At 51.1% G+C, this 12,930-nt stretch overlaps 1 protein-coding gene across 6 annotated transcripts in view; it reads right to left on the bottom strand.

Moving 5' to 3' along the window:
• OTOF (otoferlin) overlaps positions 1-12,930 on the bottom strand; it is a 272,506-nt gene that overhangs the window by 222,363 nt on the left and 37,213 nt on the right. The window lies entirely within an intron of this gene.

Here is a 12,930-nt window from a genome sequence, read left to right as displayed (position 1 = left end):
AAAAGGGGAGAGGTTAGACGGGGGTAAGGGAGTTACACCCATAGGAGTCAGCTCCTCAGCTGGTGCAAATCAGCAACATTCCTCTGTGTTCCCGTAGCTCCCAAAGGCTGCAGCTGAGACCAGCGACTGGCGCAGGACACAGACAGAGATTCTGCCCCTTTCCACCCCCCCGTGCCAAGTGTTCCCACCAATTTTTTTCCATCCATGGGTGGAATCAATTTTGTTATGTGCACCAAGGTATGTGTAGATGTACACCACCCATAGAAACACTTGCTGCCAGCTGTGAGCACTCTTCTCATCAGCTGGGCAGCGTCTGACTCTCTCCTGGGTGACGACCCAAGCACACAGTTTACAGGAAACACTGAAGAGCTAAGGCAGACAAAAGGTGAGTGGAGAGAGAGGGGGGAAGGCCTTGGAAGTGTTAAAGACCATTTGGAAAGGGAAAGAAAATAAGACAGGAAGTATTATAATGCCACTAGATCAATCCAGGGGTGCCCAGGCCTTGAATACTGTCCATGGTTCTAGTCACCCCAACTCAGAAAGGATACAGCAGAACTGGAACAGGTTCAGAGCCGTGTTTCCTATTGGCTGAGGACTTGGGCGGCTGCCCAGGAGAGATTCAGGTGCTGCCCAGCTGATTAACAGAGCGCCTGCAGCCTGCAGCCTGTGTTTCTATTGGTGGTGCACGTCTGTGCATGTCTGGGTGCATGTGACAAAATTTATTCTGCCCACACATGGGAAAAATTAGAAGGACCCTTGTCTTAGAGAAGGACAACAGGTACAGAATGGCTTCCGGACAGACTAGAGAGACCAGGACTGTCCAGCTTAAGAAAGAGACGAGTAAGGGATGAAACTGTAGTTGTCATGAATAAGAAGCAGTCCTGTAAGCAGCCTTACATGCTAACTAATTTATTTATTAGCTAACGAGTGTGGTCTCTAGAACATGAGGCCAGCAGTCTGACCACTCGGACGCACTCTCTCTCAAGCTGCCCCCTATGTCATCTTTACTGGAGGCTGACGAAAACAATGGCTTTATTGTCTCCTGTATCAGGTCCCTGCACTTCCAAGCAAGGTTAATGGGCCAGGAGTGATCTAAGCCAGGCCAGAAGGGGTAGTCACTTGCAGTCCTCAGGAGGGAGCAAAGGAAGGCCACTTTCAGCAGGAGACCCCACGAAACACAGGCCTAGCGCTGATAAGGTTTCATTCTCAGCACTCGCCCTAGCACGAGGCTGATTGTTTTTTGCAAGCCAAGCACTCGGCCTACTGGGACAGTTCATGCAAGGAAGTTACAAATGTTCCTCAACTGTCCCAGCTGAGCTATAATCCTCTCCAGCCCACTGGGAGTTCAGGAAACCTCATTACTGAACTGCAAACAAATCACTGTAGGAAGGCAGCCATCGCAAGCAATTCAGAACAAGGCGGAGCATGGAGGCAAATCTCTCCAGCTGCTTAAGTATTCCTGCAGATCTATGGGTTGATTGGAGGAAAACAACAATCACTGATTTCAAAGGGAAGTCCAGTGGCACCTTATAGACTAACAGATATTTTGGAGCATTAGCTTTCGTGGGCAAAGACCTTCTTCATCAGATGCATGAGTTGAAGGGGTGGTTTCAGAGGGGTATTTAAAGAGTGGGGTCCCAGAAAAGGGAGGGCCAGAGCTGACAGGGTCTATTCAGCAAGGTGGAAATGGCCCATTATGAATAGTAGGTATCAAAAGAGGGAAAAACAAGTCAGATCAGACAGGAGGATGTGAGCCTTTGTCAGAGTCTAATGGGGAGATATTAGCACCCAGGGCAGAGAAGCTGCCTTTGTAAACTGTGAGTCACTCCCAGTCTCTATTTAATCCTTGGTTAATGGAGTCAAATTTGCAAATTGCAGCTCAGAGATTTCTCTCTCCGTTTGATTTTTGAAATGTCTTTATTTCTTTGTTTTTGTCCTGACTTTGTGAGACAGAGAACCTGGCACTTCCCTAGGTAAGCTGTTCCAGGCCAGCTAAAATGTGGCTTATTTCTACTTTGAATTTGCCTAGTTTCAGTGTTGAATGATTAGATGCAGGACCTTTTGTATGCCGGACTGAAGATCCCTCTCGGATCAGAACCTCAGCTGTGTAATGAGATGGTGTCATTTTCTCTTCTATGGTTGGGGTCCTGAAAGCTCTGTCCTTGGTCCTGAAGCATTTACTGAAATCACTAACTCCCCCACTTTCAAATGCAACCACTTCTGGGGAAGAATGCAGCAGCCATTTAACAATGCACGGTAACACAATAGGAGAGTTTGAGGGAAGAAGTGAAGAATCACGTGGTGGAAAGCAATGTTCCCACTAATCTTCTCCATGCATGTGAGGAATAATTTTTGTGTGCACCATGGTGCACACAAGCAAAAACAACCTAGCTAGGGGCACTCTGCTTACCAGCTAGGTGGCATCGGAATCAATCCTGAGAAGCCGCACGCGTGCACAGCTTACAGGAAACACTGCTGGAAGGGGATTTAGGGAGGCAAGTACCTGGGATTCCAGCAGGATGCAAGAAAAAATGCACCTAGCCTTGCAAAAACAGTACCAAGGAATTTGTAATTATCCGCATTGGCCAGGACTTTGCTTGTCTCATGTGAAAGAGGAGAGAAACACAACACCCCGTTTCCCTCCCCAGGCCCCCCTCCGCCCCACGCTCATCTGAGGCTTTGGTTTAGTACTGGCTCAGCAGGAAGGTCTCCTGCCACTGAATCACAAGCAAGGATGTGTAGCCTTAAAGGTCTCCTGTCCAAATTATGAACAGATGCAAAACAGAGACGATACAACGCAGTGTGCAACAGCTGCCGAAGGACCTAGAGATCACAGTGGTAGTGTCAGATAGGAACTATCCCTGGTGGCGGGAGCCAGGAGAAAAGAGCACTTGTCTGACATTAGCAAAGGTGAATGGGAGGCTGTTTGCGGTAAGCCACAGAAATCATAATACCGAGGAGCAGATCATTAGGAAACGGGCCGAGAGGTGCCTGCTGGAATCATCCCTGTTCTGTACAGGTTGAACCTCTCTAGTCTGCCAACATTTGTAACCTGGCGGGATTTTAGTCAGACGGATGACCACTTATTATGGGTGTGGCCCAGTTTCCCATGGCCCCATAAAGCTTGTTTCCAGGCACCAGTCCTGGCTTTCAGTGTTCTGTGCTGTTATTTCGCTGTAAATTATCTCAAGTGTCTTCTAAGAGCCCACTCAACAGTGGAAGTGTTGGGAATGTGCTACACAATATTGACCTCCCATGGTCTGGCAAATTTTCTCATTAGGCACATGTCAGGTCCCAAGGGTGCCAGATCACAGAGGTTCAAGCTGGAGAATCTGCGGCAACCAGGAGATAAAAGTTAGTCAGAAAGTTAGACACCTGGATTTTTTAACACACTCTGAGGCATGTGAACGCTGCCCAGGTTTGAAGGCTCAGAGTCAGATCTCCCTTGGCCCCTAGGCCAATTCGCAAGGGATGTGTCAGTTGCTTCATTTCTTTTTGAAAGAAATGTTGCAAGGTGGAAGATTTTTTTTTCCTTCCCAAATTATTTAGTCCTGAGCAACTCAACAATAATATCCCAGCGTAGATGGCCCAGATCTTATGACCACCCCGCAACACAATAAAGAAACAATTATTTTCCACGCTTCCAGGCGGAGGTGATAGTCAGGAAGTGACTGTTATTCTCACAAAATTCAGAAAAGACATCTCAACAGCAACAGCCTTGCTGTTTCTACAGGGCAATGAGCATCAAGGCTCTTGGAGAAAAAGCCTGCTCTGCCACCATGGATGCAAGTTAGGAAAAACAAATCATGACCCAGAGAAATATACCATCAAAAGTTTTTTGTTAGACTATGGAACTCACTGCCTCGGGACTTAGCAAGAGGCCAAGAACTTGGCAAGAGTTGGAAGTTTACGTGGATAACAAGTATATCCAGGCTTGTTACTGTGACTGATAACAAAGCATTCAGAAGACAGCTTAAACTTTAACAGCAACGAAGGGTCCTGTGGCACCTTATAGACTAACAGAAAAGTTTTGAGCATGAGCTTTCGTGAGCACAGACTCACTTCATCAGATGCTGGTCTAACGAAGTGAGTCTGTGCTCACGAAAGCTCATGCTCAAAACTTTTCTGTTAGTCTATAAGGTGCCACAGGACCCTTTGTTGCTGTTACAAATCCAGACTAACACGGCTACCCCTCTGATAGCTTAAACTTTGTGCTTCAGGGTTCAAGTCAATTTCTAACTAGGAGGGATAAGGAGGAGACCTAAAGGGAGACATATTATTCCTTCCTCTGAAGAAGTCAGTGCTGATCAACCCATGATTTTACTGAAGGCTTTCTCATGCTATACTTCTGGTTGGACCTCTCTCACCCGGCACCCTCAGGACCTGACTAATGCCGAATGACAGGACTTGCCAGACCACAGCACCATCCCCACCTCTGGCACTCTACAAATGACATGTTAAATAAAACAATGAAGCCTAGCAACCAACACCGTTTCATTCTTCAGCAATCTAGTAGGAAATGGTATTTTAATTGCCAGCGATTCACATCACTCACAATCTGTCCCCCAGGGCGGAACTGTTCCATTAGCACAGTTTCATAAAACATCCGCTTTGCTAGCTCGTGCTTCACTGTCACCGCATGAGCCTGGTGTGGCTGCCAGGCTAACTGCATGGGGCTTCTAACTGGATCCACACTGCACAGGGTGCCTGGCAGCCCCAGGGGGTTTTCACTGAGCAGCTGTCAAACTGCTTCCCTGTCTCTTCGCCTGGGAAAGAGCAGAGGGGACTGGTTGGGGTAAGGGATCAACAATGGGATCTTGCAGAGTTGAGTGATTCGAATCTGGCCCACCTCCCAGTGGTCCTGGCCATGCTAGCTCTGACTTCGACTTCTGGTATCACCCCTCAACCAGCCAATGCGTGAGGAAGATAGAAGGAAGGGCAGCCAATCAGAGTGGGGCAATGCCACAGACCGTGTTCCCCGTAAGTTGAGCACTTGGGCGGCCACTCAGGAGAGATTCAGGCAATGCCCAGCTGATTAGCAGAGAGCCTACAGACAACCACAACGGGCAGCCTGTATTTCTATTGCTGGTGCACATCTGAGCATGCCTTGATGCACACAGCAAAATTTATTCTGCCCATGGCTGCAAAAAGTTAGAGGGAAGGCTGCCGCAGCGGCTAACCAGCAAGAGAGAAAGGCAGGCAAATAGTGGAGCAAACAGAGCCAGCGATTCAAAGTGGAACCAAAAAGCCCAAGCAGCAGAGTGGTACGGCGCTCCCAGAAAGAGGAATGGAAGGCAACCGCCCTGCTCGCTGGCCCCTGGAAATTGCTGCAGGCAGATCTCATTGCCACGGCTTCAAGAGTTTCACAACTGATGTTGAATGTTACGACCCCGTTCTACCAAAGGGCAGCTGTGACATGCTTGGAGAAGGTCCCTCAGCTTAGCAGAGCTGGGAACAGAAGCCAGGTGTTCAGGCTCCCCACAGCCAGAGAGTGCAGCTTGCTCACAAGCGGGGAGTGATGGACCATGCATTCCCTGGGTTAGGGGCGCTCACTCCAGTTCCAAGGGGACAGTGTTCATTGTATACACAGCACTAATGGGCCTCTCTGACTGCAGCCGCAAAGGGCCCGGCTTTCCTTCCATCCCTTCCGTTCCTCTTTCTGGGAGTGCCGTACCACTGTGCTGTCGGGTTTTTTGGTTCCACTTCGAATCGCTGACTCTTTTTGCTCTGCTCTTTGCCTTCCTTTCTCTCTTGCCAGTAGCAGCTGGGGGCAGCGTTCCCTCTAATTTTTTGCAGCCATGGGTATAACGCCCTGTTGTGAGAGAGGCTGTGCCTCAAAACAGCGCCCTGGAACCCCCATGTTCACCACTGGCCCATATAATGATGATAGGTGCTGTACAACATATGCCTTGGTCAATTCTCCTTTTAAAGATCTTGATTTGTTGAACGTCGATGCCTGGCTGGATTACATGGGTGACGCCTGTATGTGGAGTGATGAAGTTTTGCTGCAAGTGTGTTAGTGAAACACATGGTGAAGGTGGGACAACCCACAGCCAGCCTTTGTGGTGCAACGTTGGAGCAGCTAGACGCTGCGGATGGCTCATTAAAGGGATGCCTACACCCAACGATCATCCTAGGGCCTGTAAACAATGGAGACTCCCCAAAGATGGCACAAAGACAAAGAAAACGGCTTGGCCCATGTCATAGCAAAGCCGCTCCCCTACATCCACAGCAAGCTGGGGGAAGGGACATTACCGCTTGTCCTCACTCCCTGCACCACTCAACCCCTGGAGGACACAGCTCAAATGGAGGAAGTGGTCCCTGGCTGAAGGAGTGACCCAGTGTGTGTATGCAATGTCTGTAACCTCCTTGTGCTGAATGTCAGGGCAAGACACTGCTTGATTCAAACACCATTTCATTTTGAATAGTAACAGAGAGAGCGTGTTCGTCTATACGCTATCGAAACAAAAACACAGACCAGTAGCTCTTTAAAGACTAACAAAATAATTTATTAGGTGGTGAGCTTTCGTGGGACAGACCCACTACTTCAGACCACAGCCAGCCCAGAACAGACGGTCTGTTCCCAGTGGGTCTGTCCCACAAAAGTTCACCATCTAATAAATTATTTTATTAGTCTTTAAAGTGCTACTGGACTGTGTTTTTGTTTTGATACCATTTAATTTACAGAACTTAAGATTATGCATTTACTTTATGTTCTTTGGCATCCATCTCTGTCCATTGAGCCTCTAATCCCTCACCAGCTACATTTCCGTAGTTCTGAAACCAGAGTGATATTTTTCCCAAAGCCATGAGTTTCTCCTGGAGTGCTTGGGAATTCTCACCTCAGGTTACAAAGGCTGGTGTGTGTCCTTTCCACACTGAGGGAGGGGATAGTAAATGTACCCCTGTTGGGTTTCTGAGAAGGGCAAGATGGTACAGTTCTGGGGTGAGGGGCTGGGGAGCTGAGGGTGGGGGAAAATTATCATAGAATCATAGAATCCCAGGGCTGGAAGGGACCTCAGGAGGTCATGGAGTCCAGCCCCCTGCCCAAAGCAGGATCAACCCCAACTAAATCATCCCAGCCAGGACCACGTCAAGCCGGGACTTGCAAACCTCTAGGGATGAAGAATCCACCACCTCCCTAGGCAACACATTCCAGTGCTTCACCTCCCTCCTGATGAAGTAGTTTTTCCTAATATCCAACCTACACCTCTCCCTCTGTAACTTCAGACCATTGCTCCTTGTTCTGCCATCTTACACCTCTGAGAACAGTTTCTGGCCCTCCTCTTCGTAGCTCCCCTTCAGGAAGTTGAAGGCTGCTATTAAATCACCCCTCAGTCTTCTCTTATGTAAACTAAACAAACCCAAATCCCTCAGCCTCTCCTCACAGGTCTTGTGCTCCAGCCCCTAATCATTTTTGTTGCCCTTCGCTGAACCTGCTCCAGCAAATCCACATCCTTTTTATACGGGGTGGGGGGGGGTGCAGAAGTGGATGCAATATTCCAGATGTGGCCTCACCAGTGCTGAATAGAGGGAAAAACCACTTCTCTAGATCTTCTCACAATGCTCCAAATTGGCTTTTCTATTCTTGGTTCATGTGTTGCTGGGAGAAACATCCATGGAACTGAGGTGGACGTTTCCCTGCCTGTGGATGGCTGTGTGAGTGCAGGACATGGAGGGGTCTTCAGTTTGTCACAACATCACCATTGTGAGAAGGGGCCCAAGCTGGTGAGACAGATGGCTTAGTGGTCCCCTAGTGCCAGGCTACACCCCAGGAAAGCCTCTCATCAGGGTTTCCTAGAGATGGAGGTGAGGGATGCTGGCAGAGAACAGGGTGTATATGTGTGCACACAACACAATTTGGATGTGAACTTCATTCCACTTTAACGGCTAATCCTTGGGGGGATAATAGCCTTCTACTGCTGCTGGTCACTATGTTCCTTTAGCTCAACACTGGGCTCAAACCCACTCTCAACTCAGGCCTGCCTCCTGTGCACCAACCACAGCTGCATCTGCCACGGCTGTCAGTTGGCCACCTCCACCCACCACAAAACTCCCCAGCGGCAGTTAACAGAGAGGGCGCAAAAACCTTTCATCTCACACCTTGGCTGCCCTGGGAAGAGCTCACAAAGAGGTTGGAGAACTATGGGGAGGTGGATAACTGGGCTCCCACAACTGGCAGAGCTGTTAAAATCCCAGGCTACATTTAGATCCAAAACTACCTTGTTCCACTCAGCGAGGCTTTTGTGATGCCAGTCGGGCAGAACAACATCCCCCAACCAGCTCACACACACTGAGCCTGGGAGGACTGTCAGCTCATCACCAGAGAACCTCTGAAACACTACGCAACCTGCACAGCCCAACCTCTGACTGTTGCTCCCATTTTACAGGAGAATCAATTTGTCCCCCAGGTGAAATTCACCCCCTGCATGATGCGCCATGGGCTGAAGTGGGACCTGTTACAACAGCCATAATGAGGCCCCTGCCTGGTGCTCCACCCAGGGGTGAATTTCACCCACAGTAGATCTGTGCCCTTATATCCAGCTGTGGTAAGAAGGAAGGCCTAAGACCAGACAGCACAGGCCTGGTGTGAGGCCTGAGGCTGAGCAACAATCGACAAAACATGGCTCAATGCAAAGCTAAGCTGTGAGCAAGAGGCAGACCTCTGCTAACAGAACTTGGCACAGACAGGGCTGAGAGTACAGAACGCTCATTGGTAATTGGCCCAGGTGCAGGACAATAAATGGGCATGAGTTGAAATCACAAGGTCTCACCAGCTCATTAAAAGATACCTTGATACCTGCTCCTGACAGATACAGACGTAGGTTCAGGAAAGAGTCTAAAATGACAGCGTGATGGATAGAGATGATCTAACCAAACCACGAGGTACAGGGCGATGGGTGGTATCTAAGTAGCATCAGAAAGTGGTAACCTGACAATGTTTGAGGGTGGTAACCTGACACATCAGCAGTGAAGCACGCTTTGTTTGTACCTGTATATAATGTGATATCTTGGGGGACTGTTTTTGTCTGACCTAGGGGGCAGTAGAATTCCCACTGGCTGTGTCAGTCCGTCACTGCAGGTACATCTGTGCAGTGTATCAGTACAGTATATTATACTTGACCACTGTTGTTTGTACTTTGCTTGGCAATAAACCCAGGCTGGGCACCTTCAATCCTTACCTTGACTGTGGTTTTTGAGAGGCCTCGGCTGTGCTCAGTGGGCCGGCCCGCGTCATTGAACACAGATATATACACACGCAAGCACAAACGCACGCACTAACTGACACACATAAGCAACCAGAAGGGTGGATCCAAAGATGTGTGAGGACCCCACGGCAGCAAGTCTGCCGTACTACGCCAGCCCCCCGCCCACTCTGCCGCCCTTGAGCTGAACTCACAGACTACTCTGCACTCCTGTCCAACAGGATCAGTTCCACTTTCACCCCTTCTTAAAGGAAGACAGACTCTCTGTCCCGACTCTGCAAAATGTGCAAATTCCCGATCTACGCAACCAAAAAAACCTGATGCTTGTGCAAATGCTCCATCCAGAGGCTCCCTTGAAACGCTGGCCCTTTAACACCTTCCACACAGCTCTAGAAGCTTTTCCCCCGCAGCAGCAGCAGCAGCAGGTAACAATGGGGCTGGTAGAAGGCGTAATTGGCTGTTTTCCTTCGCAGCCCGCCTCAGCATCGAGGTGCATTATTCTCCCTTCGTGGGCTTCACGAAACAGCTCAAACTGAAGGTGAATTTGGGCAGTGCAGGCAGTCACTAGCTTTGGATTGCACAGCATGCAGCAGAAATCAGAAGGGGCAGTTGGGATCAGTTAATTGCCTCAGGGTTTCTTGTGCTCCTAAGCCACAAGGAGAAAATCTCGGTAACCATCTGTCATTTTAACAATTCCAGAAGGCTAGTGGGGACACCCCCCTTCCACTCAGACTATGTCCAAACCATCCCTGTATGGACACCCCAGTCCGGAGTAATGTCCCTTGATTCTGGAGTCTTTCTCGCAGAACAGTATACTCCTTTCGGGCTCTGCCAGGCAGTGTCCCCATGGAGACAAGCCGTTGGGCACCACCAAGTGTGTGGCTCTGAAAAACACATCACCGATCGTGAAACCCAGGCATTTGTGCACTTTTACCTTGTACTAGACATGTTTCCCTGGGGGAGAAGAGTGGTTCTCAAATGGAGGGGGGTCCTAAATCCAAAGGGGGTGGCAGGCAGGGGAGATTGCAAGGTTATTGTGGGGGGGTCATGGCTTTGTCATCTTTACTTCTGTACCGCCTGCAGAGCGGGGCACCCAGCTCTGAGAGCCGCACGCTGCTGGCAGCAGCTCAGAAATAAGCCTGACAGTACCATACTAAGCCACTCTGCCTTCTGAACTGCTGGCAGCAACCACTGCTCTCCGACCGCCCAGCTCTGAAGGCCGCACCATGTCCTGCAGCAGAGCAGAAGGAAGTGTAGCAGTACCCTCATCCCCCTCTTACAATAAATTTGAAAACCCTCCCCACACAACCCGCTTTTGGACAGGACCCGGGCAGAGTTACAACACCATGACAGTTCAGATTTAAATATCAGCAATCATGAAATTAACCATTTTTTAAATCGCCTGATCACGAAATATGCCAGCCTGGACTGTGAATCTGGTCAGGCCCTAGCACCGAGCCATGCAGCCTTCCTGCAACTGGAAATTCTCCACAGTCCCGGGCATGCACTCCACCCCCACCCACACAAGCAGCTGCTCCCCAGCCTGGCCGCATAATGTGCTCTGGGTCCCGCAGGCATTCGGACACCCTCAGCAGCGAACCCAGAGCCTTCCCACTCCAAACACAGAAGGCCTGTCTCCACGCAAAGTGGAGTTAGAGGCCAGGCTGGCCTTGAACCCCATCCACAGGGAAACCTCCTTCGCCCAAGAGGAGTGGATGCTTTTCACTGGAAATGGAGCAACGCATCAACTGCTAACACAACCGCGGTGTGCTGCTCGCACCATCCGCCCGTGCAGCTCTGTGGGAATTTGCACAGAGCCGGCCGTGGGGCAAGGAGAGCCAGGTGGCTGCCTTGGGCCCCGCGCCTTCATTGACTATACCCATCCACTAAGCACCGACCAGGCCCTGCCATCAGCGGGCCGCCTTGGGTTGCACCCACCAGGCACAGGCCAGGCCCCACCATCAGTGTTCCGCCTTAGGCCCCGCCCACTGGGCCCACCGGCCAGGCCCCACCATCAGTGCACCGCCTAAGCCCCGCACACCAGGCCCACCAGCCAGGCTCCACTATCAGTGTACCGCCTTAGGCCCCGCCCACCTGCTAGGCCCCACCATCAGTGTGCCGCCTTGTGCCCCGCCCACCAGCCAATTCCCCCCCCATCAGTGTACCGCCTCCTGCCCCACCCACCCACCTTAGGCCTCGCGAACTCCTTGGCCAGACCTGATTTCGCGCCATGGCTGCTCTCACTCCAGCTAGGCTACTCCGGGAGGCGTTAACGCTGCTGTGAAGGCACCTCTGCCATGATAGCCAAGGGGCCGGTCTCTAGCTCGGGCGAGAAATGTGAGGAGCTCAGGGCTCCACCTCTGCCCATGTTCTGGGGGAAGGGGTGGTGGGGGTTATGGCCATGTGGGGCAGTGCCAAGGCCCACAGTACTCCCAGCACATCCATTTTCCAGCAGCATCGCCGCCTCCACAAGCCTCCGCAAAGGCCTGGCAGGGTTGCCTGGCAACCAGGAGGCCGTGGGAGCAGGCGGCCCAAAGGAAGCAGCGGATACACTAACAGAACCAGGCTGCCTGGAGTGGCTTAGGACGCTAATTACCAGCAGTCCCGTATGTGGCGGGACCTGTCCGCCGCGCCGCTGGGGTGGGGAGCCGGGAGAGAGCGTTGGCAGCCGGTGAGGCGAGCACAGAGAACAGCAGTTCGAGGGTGACCCAATCACCTTCCGCTTTGGGCAGTGCAAGGCCTTGGGTTGCCCGAACCTGGGGTTACATCCCTGATCCCCTTGGCTGGTCGCCATTGCTGGACCGACCCTCCATGAACTTGTCCAGTTGTCTTTTGCACCTGTCTTTACGACATCCTCTGACAAGGAGCTCCATGGGCTGACCGTGTGCTGCGTGAACAAGCACTGCCCTGTGTGCGTATTAAATCTGCTGCCTATTCCTTGAGTTGGATGACCCAGGGATGGCTGTGCCCGATGCTGTACAAATACAGAGCAAGGCGCCAGGTGTTGTACAAATACAGGGCAAGGTACCAGACTCTGCCCGAAGAGCTGACAATCTAAGTAGAAGACAAGAGACAGCAGCTGGTCACAGACGGAGAGCACGAGCAACCAATGTGGCAATGCTGGCACAAGCAGAATAGGCAGGTTCGTACCGCTTGGCACTTTCTCCTGTTTTTGTACAGCGCCTGGCACAGCAGGGTCTGAGATGCTACCTCAGCTGGAATCCTGCATAATAAGGATGTCTTATTCTCCCTGCTCTGAAGGAGATTCACAGGGAGCTGAATGATCCCGAGGCCCGGTCCAGCTGCTGCCTTCTCTCCTGCAGGGTGAGCGACCGGAGCTGGGTCAGAATGCCAAAGCCACCCCACTATCTACCACGTCTGTCCCTCGCCAGCCCGAATGCAGACACCAGAGAGTGCTCCAGCCCCGAGGGCCCATACTGCCGCAGAGCTAGAACAAAGGAAGGAGAAACACTGAGCCCCATGATGCAGGAAAAGCCAACAATCCCACGCCTTCCCTTCCAATCCACACAAGTGCATCACATTTAATTTCACTGGCATCAAGGCAACTGCTAATTAATATCTTGCAGCATGAACAGCGCCCCGGATCCACACACACCTTGGAGCTGCAGGAGCCTGGCCCTTAGCCCTTGGAAACAGGCGAGGTGCCCCTGAAAGGCGACCAGCTCATTTATGAGCTTGCAGGGGAAATTGTTTGTATTCTCCT

The sequence above is a fragment of the Carettochelys insculpta genome, chromosome 3 (assembly GCF_033958435.1).
Source record: "Carettochelys insculpta isolate YL-2023 chromosome 3, ASM3395843v1, whole genome shotgun sequence".
Taxonomy (NCBI): Eukaryota; Metazoa; Chordata; order Testudines; family Carettochelyidae; genus Carettochelys; species Carettochelys insculpta.
This window is presented reverse-complemented; position numbering and strand designations above follow the sequence as displayed.